Source organism: Sceloporus occidentalis, unplaced genomic scaffold (assembly GCF_023333645.1).
Source record: "Sceloporus occidentalis isolate IW3139 unplaced genomic scaffold, rSceOcc1.0.p SCAF_88, whole genome shotgun sequence".
NCBI classification, from domain to species: Eukaryota; Metazoa; Chordata; class Lepidosauria; order Squamata; family Phrynosomatidae; genus Sceloporus; species Sceloporus occidentalis.
The window spans coordinates 2,875,001-2,883,770 of record NW_028317068.1 but is presented as its reverse complement, the minus strand read 5'-3'; positions in this window follow the sequence as shown (position 1 = coordinate 2,883,770).

Genomic DNA, 8,770 nt, shown 5'->3' with positions numbered 1-8,770 from the left:
AAGAGGGGAGAGGGTAGATAGGGAAAGGGCAGATAGGGAAAGGGGAGATAGCCTGAGAAGGGGGTAAATGGTGTGAGAAGGGGGTAGATTGAGTTGGGGGTGGGGGGGCACTTAACAGATTCTCGCACTGGGGCCCTGAGGCTTCTAGTTATGCCCCTGCCTCTACATGGGAGACAAGATATCCTTTAGTGGGTGGGGAGTGAGCGAGCAACGGGTATGGCCAAATGTTGCTCACCGCGGAAAAAGTGATTCTCCTGAAGATATTGGGTCAGTCCCAGAGAGTTTCCAAGTTTGCTCATAAAGAACAGAAGTGTGCCTACAGAGACTGTACAAAGTACCCAAATATCACCCCCAGAACAGCCCTGAAAGGAAATGCCTTGAGTGACAAATTCCTGGGACTACAGGAACAATGGCAACTTCACTATTACTTGAAAAGTGATAAGGACATTACATGGCAGAGCATAATGTGATATCACAACACCACTAAATAAGAGGCAGGTGCCATTACTTAGTAGTAGGAGGATTCCTTAAAGCTAGCAAGTAAGCTTCAATGCCAGAGACACATTTATGAGCACTTTTTATTTTAGTTAAAGGACTGCTCCAGTCCTATTTCTAAGTTGAATGGATATTTCAGTCTATTTTGCATTAACTTTAATGCATTTTACTGCATGAAAATCTATGCAGGTATTCTTTAGTTATTGGAGCTAGAAAATGAGACTTTACTGAAAGCAGGGAGCATAACTCAGTATGCATCTTGCACATGCTCAGTGAATCTCAAATTCTAGTCGATGGTAGTAGCAGCAGCCAATCACATGTATGTTATCTGAACACGTGTAAAAAGGTGTATTCCTAGTTTCAGAAGAGGCAGGCAGGCAGCCAATTTGCTTGCAATAGAATGCACTGGAGTCCACACAGAATATATCCAAACATGCATCCAAATACAATCTGGAGTCTAAACTGTTCTTGTAATGTTTTTCATTTGATAGTAACAAGACATAGATATACTATAATAAACATATTAATACAATCTGAATGTTGTAAGCAGTGGGTTTAAAATAGGTTATTACAGTAGAATAAATAAAGATGCCAAATTTGCTATGCACAATGTTATTTAATACCGTACATTTTTCGAAAAAGCATATTGGCAGGGATATAAATGTTAATAAGGACAAATTATGAGATAATAATGAGAAATAAATTAAAAATTCCCTAGATCAACAGCAGGGTTGTACATGATGGATATGTATTTTTGTCAACCTAAATAACTGTTACTGAACTGAAACTAAAATTTCCCAGCTTTAATTCATGTTTTTTATAAACACTATAAATTGCAGATTTCTGACAAGAAAGAAATGATTAGGCACAAAAAGTTACTTGTGTTTGGGTGCTGCAAGTTGGTTGACAAATGGTATAGAGAGATTACACAATTTTGGTTTGATCAGGACATCCATATGCCTGTGGTTGGTTCAAATGTGGGCAGAATTAGCAGGGAGTCACTTGATGTCACAGTAGTTGATATTTTGGGTTGATAAAAGGGCATAATATGGAAATGTTTACTTTTCAGTAAGATGTGTCTGTAGTCAGGTAAAGATTCAGTCTTTCAACATGGCATGAAGAACTAGATCCTGATCTTTTAACTGTTTGAAGAAACTGCCCTGACCACCTTCCTATCCAACTGTCCTGTTGCCCTCCACATGTACTCACCCAATCCTACATGGTAGTTCTTGCACATTTTCATATACAATGAAGTCCATAAACTCATCATCCCCAGCAGCCCAGGTGGATGGGTGCTGAAGGAGACCTACTGTTAACAGCATTCTAGTCTGTCCCAACATTTCATTTTCTGTCCCCTCCATCTGCCCGCACCCATTCACTCCCTGTGTGCACCTGTCTGGCAGAGCTCTCACTGTGCCTCTGGTTTTGTTTTTGGAAAGGAAGAGATGTTTTATATTTCTGCATTTTTACAGGTTTGAATGAGGAAAAAAGTACACAAATAAAAAAGTACTGTAAACCTGGCTGCATACCCCCAACAATAGTGTTCCAGTTTGGCCACATGGGAGCTGTTATGCCATAGGCCGTTAAGGGGAGATTTGGTTATCTCCTGAGCTGTATGATGATCCGCACTGCCTGCAAAAGCAAGACAGTGGGGCAGTATGACAGAACAGCTGGATAGTGCAAGAAAATCCTAAATGCCTGTGGGAAAATAGGACAATTTAAAGGTATGTAGTTTTTCACTGTCCCACTATGGTTGGGTCTACCACTATAGGGATACTCACATTTTATTGGAAGTCTATCCCAAACATTTTGCCTACATGCTTGTAGTCATTTTGCTATGTATGCAAACTGCCTGTTTTCTTGGCAAAACTGCCATTGTGCATGCACAATGTGGGTTGAACCAGGAGGTTATTTCACACTACTCTATGTAATACAGACAGATACTGAAGTTTCAGCACTTCATTGTTGCATTCTGGTTAGAAAATATGCTATTATGGCACAATGAACTCCTTACGTCCTAGGATTGCACAACAAAACACAATACAACAAATGCAGTTTTATATTTAATTCACCCTTCAATTAAAAACCACTACTCAGCACTGAAATCACAGGCCCCTGATTATGACTGTTCTCAAATTAAGAAAACAACTGGACATCTTAATTTAATATTACCAGATTCCTATAAACTACCATATATTCTAACCGATAGATTCCTTTAAGGGACAAAAACTAGTTTTAATAAATTATTATTAATAAATCAAATTAAACTAAATTGTTATTAAAACATAAAAGTTTGATTAATTAAGTATAACCCTAACTGAGTATTGTCGCCTTCTCCACTGTTGCTCCAGTCATTACATTAATCAAGTGATAATGTCCACCTCCCACTCTGTAAACATCATAATAACCTGTTTCTAGTTGTGGAGATGTGTAGCCACCTGCTGTGGCTTTGTGGAATGTCTATCTTTCAACCAGAGATTAATAGTATTACTAAGAATTTAGGGTGGGATTTACTTCATACTATTATCAGCGGCGCCCATGCTTGTGTGATCATCCGAAATATTAACAAAATACCAAGAAATTTGGGATTTTATTCTGAGTTGTTATTGCTAGTTTCAAAATGCGTGTTTGAAAATAACTTTAATGAGGGGCTCACACAAATGCTCAGCAGCTACGTTGTTTAAAGGCCATTTTATAGAACACCACTCTCATAATCCTTAAAGTAGTCCGAGCATTTGTATTTAGAACCTTTCTCCGAAGACGGTATAGAATTTATATTGGGTAGTGTTTGAACTATTTCATGCCATAATGGCTTATCCATAACATTTACCTTTCTAACTATATTTCACTAAGACATAGTGATCACAAAAAGAAAGGTTGGAATGCAGCACTCAGCAGTAAAATGGTGCACGAGCCAGGGTACCACCAAGTCCCTCAATAAATCCTTAGGCTTGAGAAAGACCTGTGCGTCGAAACGTTGCCTGTGTGAAATAAACTCACCTTATCATTTGAGTGCTGAGCCTTTGCTTCTTTATTTAAGACATAGTGATGACTCTGGTTTTATTTATAGTTTTTCCTTATAGGTAGTGCTTGAACTTATATTTATTCTAATAAATTTGGTGTGTGTATACATTAATATACTAAACTTATGAGCAAGTTTTGATTTGTTTAAAAACAAAGGTACAGCCAAGCTTAGAAGTTATCTATATAATAAGTGAGGTTGAACCCATTAACGTTTTTGATAAACACTTATCAACAAAATATATATCTTCACCACTTACTGTACATTTTATTCCACCTTTGGTGAGTTTGGGAGTTAAGAGGAGCACCTTTAAAGGCTATTATGAAAACTGATTATTTCACATTCTTTTCAAGAGAATCCAGTGAGAATATCCAAGTTATGTTTGATGCCTACATCTTCATGCAGAAATAATAAATTGCTGATATCAGTTCCTTTCTTGAAGTGTCCTATTTAAGACATGATTTCAGTCCTGCCAGTATTTAGACTTAGAATTTCCGGCTTGTTTAATTTTTATGTTTAATGTTCTGGAAGATCCAAAATGGCTTTGGGTACAAACGGATTTTCAAAAAAAGTGATTTTTTTGGGAGAAACCATAAGTTGCTGTTAGGCCAAAATCCTGAATTAACAGAAGGCAAATGTAATTTCAATAAGTAATCACAATGTCATGGTATACTAGGACTAATGATTATAAGCATTTAGTGAGTGGTTCTATCTCTAACTTTGTTATTTTTACTTACGCAATAAGCACCATTATGTTTTGCAGCGTTGTAGAATAGTAACCACAAATAAGGCACATAAACAATAAATACACTCAGCCATACAACAAACATATACTAATGGTCAAAGAGTACACAAGAGTAACACAATTAAATTATTAAGACTGTATTGCAAAGTTCACTATGACATCTTTATTTGCATTCGTTTTCTCATTTCCCACGCAAATCTAGCTCTAGGGTTTATTGCATACTGTTTCTCTGGTGAGCCCCCCTTCCCAGTTTCACTACCCTTTTACCATGGTACTCTACTATCAATCCTTCCTCCACAAGCCCATGTGCAGCTCAACCCTGTTGTTTAAGTGAAACTCCGGTATTCTAGATAGGCTGTGTACATTAGAGTGGGGTGTCCATGCTTTTGTCATAAATGACATGTGAAGTCGGTACAGCTGCTCTTTAACCACGGACAGAACCTGCTGTAGGCACTTCCATCGAATCAGTGGGCTAGGTAGTTGTAGTTTGTATGGTAGGTTCATATGCCCAAACACATGCCATGTCTACTTTACATTGATAATAATCTGTTGAAATGAATACTTGGTAGGTATTTTTGTCTGGAATGGACTCTACACTGAAATTTGTTTTTATGACATGCCAACATATTTTGCAGAGCAGTAGAATATTAACTAAAATCCCTCCAAAATCTAGTCACTTTTTCCCTCCAATAATTGTTCTAAGAAAAGTGTTTGAGATTTGGCTGCACTGCCTAAACAGCTAACATGCATTCTGGCTAGAGCTTTCTTCTTTTACAAACATTTGGCTGCCTACCATTCCACTAAGTCTTAGTAAGTGTATGCTCCTTACAAATCCATTCCCAAATATACAAAATAAATTTCAGTGCAGGCTGCCATCTGGTGGTCATTGTATTTGCCACCGCTGTCTATGTTGAGAAATCAGTTGTTTGTGTCTCTTGCATATGACCACTACAATAATATAACACAGCTTACAGCTCAATAAAGAGTCTTTAATGAGACATACAGAAAGGACAAGAAAGATAGGGTGTAAGCAGTGGCACTGTGGTGCCCCAATAAATGTGGGTCCTGGGACGGGAACCATCATGCCCCTGCTAAAGGCAACCCTGGTGATAAGACCTATTAAATCTGTTTTTCCTACAATCCACATAGAGAGCTACATGAGTTATTCAGTGCAAGGAACGAATGTTGAGTAAGGTTTGCTTAATCTTCTTATGCTGCTTAAGTGCAGCATAAGCAATGACTCACCAATTATTTGTTGGTATGACAAAGCTCAGTATTTTTCTATTTTCTCTTGGATTTTACTGACAGTTGTTTAGGCATCAGATATTTTACAAAATAGTATTTCATAGTGCAGATTAAGATCATGAGACTGCATGTCTTTAAACTAGAGAGTATCATTTAACAAATCATAATAATTAATAATAAAGTCCCTTTAATAATATAATAAACAACCATAAAGAACAAACAAAAAACTAAAGTTCTAATAAAGCCAACCAACTGGAAGATATATAGTACCAATGCTAAATAAAAAAACATATTTTTTTTATTTGCATCCACATGATTCCACATCAAAGCATCCAAACATTATATAAAATCATGGATGTAAAATATTTATAATAACAAAAAACATGACTTGGGAAATAAAACATTGTTCTTTCATGATGTAGAATAAATTAATTATTGGCTTCTATCATTCCACATCAGTTGTAAGGGATGGTTTCCTAACAGCAGGTTGAAGCAGTTTAAATACAGTGAATGTAAGTCTAATGAGGATTATAAATGCAGATAATTATAACTGTGAGTGTGGCCTCTGGGGGTGTACTTATTTTTAAGCCTGTTTAGATAGGTATACAGTTAGCATATGGTCTGTGAAAAGCACTGTGCATGCTTAGGCCCATGTTTGAACTTGACTAAAGTGCTGTGTGCCTTGTAATCCAAGACTAATCTTTTGTGAAAAAAATCAGACTACTTAAATATATTGACTATAAACAGAATTGCCAGATACATAAAGTGATAATTGAAAAACATACAAAATTAAACTATCTTAACCTGCGGCATGGAATATGTAATTTTCTTGTGAGCATCACAATAGAGTGCAATGAACTTGGAGTGTTTCTTAGTGTGATAGGCACAAAGGGTTAAGATACCCAGCTGAAAAACTAGGACAAATGACTCTCTCCAGATTCGTTTTAGAATGTGTATCTGGTTTCAATATGATTTCATTTCTTTGAAGAACAAGAAGATATATTTGCACTGGTTATGGCCTAGTTTTGCAGCTGGTTAGTTTTGGTAAATAGAACACGTAAGAATGTTTATAGTGGGTGAGAGATTTCACAGATTCTTACAGTGATACTAAAATGACTGCAAAAGGTATGATTCATATAAGCTAAATCTACTGCCTGGTAACAAATTCTCCCTTATACTGACTACATTCCTAACCAAGCTCAGATGTGTCTATTCACTAAAATGTTTCGGGAGTCAAGGCAGCGGCAAACCTGAAAGCTTAAGACAAGATGTCCAGCTCACATATTCACTATTGCTACTGCTCCAACTCCTTAAAAAAATAAAGCACCTTACATTGACTTGGATAAAACAGGCCGTGGTCTTTTATTCATTTTACCAAACAAAACAATAGTCAAAACTTAACCACTTAATGATTTTTCAACATATATATATATATATATATATATATATATATATATATATATATATGAAAGCTATACCCAAAGCACCCTAAACTTAGTTTTAAAACCTTGCCAACTATCCTGTAAGCCAGATGGCATTACATTGCAGCATAACAGTTCACCCAGTTTCAAAGAGGGCAACTATACCCCAGTAAAAGCACAACAAAATGTTTTTACATAATAAACATACATAAATAATACATGGGACGGGCGCATTTTCAGCAGCTCTTCCATTGTTCCACCTTTAGTTCACCTGCCTCGCTGCTCTGCTCACCAGACTCAAGGTCAGTGCAGAATGCTTTAGCAGTATGCTTTAGGTAATAGAAAGCTTCCGCACAATACCTTTATTTATATCCTATCTTCGTGCAAATAGAACGTTGCGAGCCGCTTGTGTGGGCAGCCTGGGCTGAAAAACACGTGATAAAAAGCTAACGGAGATGCAACCCAGAAAATTCTGTTTTGTATAATCAGGATTTTTTTTTTACTTTTACTTGCCCCCACAACCCCATGTAGCCTTGTACTAATGGTATTTACACTCGCCTCTAACTACACTCAACTCACATCAACTCAGCTACAGCACTGGTGATGTAAAAACAACACCAACTCGATGATTTATTAATCCCTAAGTGTGTGTATAGTACATTTCTCCTTGCCTCCTAAGGAGGTCCCCAAAACGCCTCGTTAACCAGGAGTTAATGAAGTAACCTCTTATGTCTGAGGTAAAAGGAGGTTGTGGCTGAAATGATTCATTCGCCTGTTCACTCACTACATTAGCTACTTCATAGGTAATACATTGATAAAGAACTGAGGGTTTTTTCTGGGGAAAAAACTATGGGTTGGTGTTTGTCAAGGGAGCCGTAATGACATTAGTGGCAGTATCACTTTCTTTTCAACAAAGGAAAAGGGAAGAATATGAATGGCCAGCAGACTGTTGTCTAATGCTCTACTTTCACATGACTTTTTGAGTACTTCCTTTCAAATAATAATTGACCATTATTACTTAAAATAGTATATGTACACACAGACTACAATTTCAATTGACAGTTTAAAAATTCACAATTATGTGTGCCATTGTGATTGCCTACAATGTGTACATTCTTGTCTTTTACAACCAGGATGTAAACTGTCACAACCAAAGGCAAAAAGCAGAAAGCTGCCAGGGACTGAGAGATCTTACTAGGGGTGAGACCTACTTACTCATTAAGTAAAGTTGGTGGTGGATTGGCGCAGTGGTGAAGATGTGTCACTGATGATAATCTTACTAGAGCTCTGTCTCCCCTTGTTTGCCATCTCTTGTGTCTTATATGTTATGTCTTATCAACATGTATCCCACTGTACCTCATTTTCATAAAAAAAGGAGTTAGCATGTGCTATTTATGTGAACATTTTTAAGGAGATTTCACATGGAGCAGAAAGTACTGCTTTCTTCAAAAGAAGTTAGCAAAAGCTGTTGTCCAAGTCAAGGTCACGCTTAGGCACTTGCCTGGGGAGAGTTTTTATATTAGGTCTTCTCTCCCCTCTTATCCTACTAATTTCAAAGCAGAACATAAGTGCAAATTTTATGCAACACCTCATTTTGGCTGGCAAGATGCTATCCCGTCCCTCTATGACAACTATAAGACCCCTGATATGATGTATTTAGGAAATGTTGGCCCAAAATGGGTAACACAGAATTTACTTGTGTCATATCCAACTTATGTGCAGGGCAAAGGTTATGTAAGAGGGTGGTTTACTCCTGCAGTCCTTCTAGTGCACATGCATTTGTTAATGTGGCTGGGTCTTTGTTGGGAAGTGACCAATGTTCCTCTATGACTCAATTTGGGA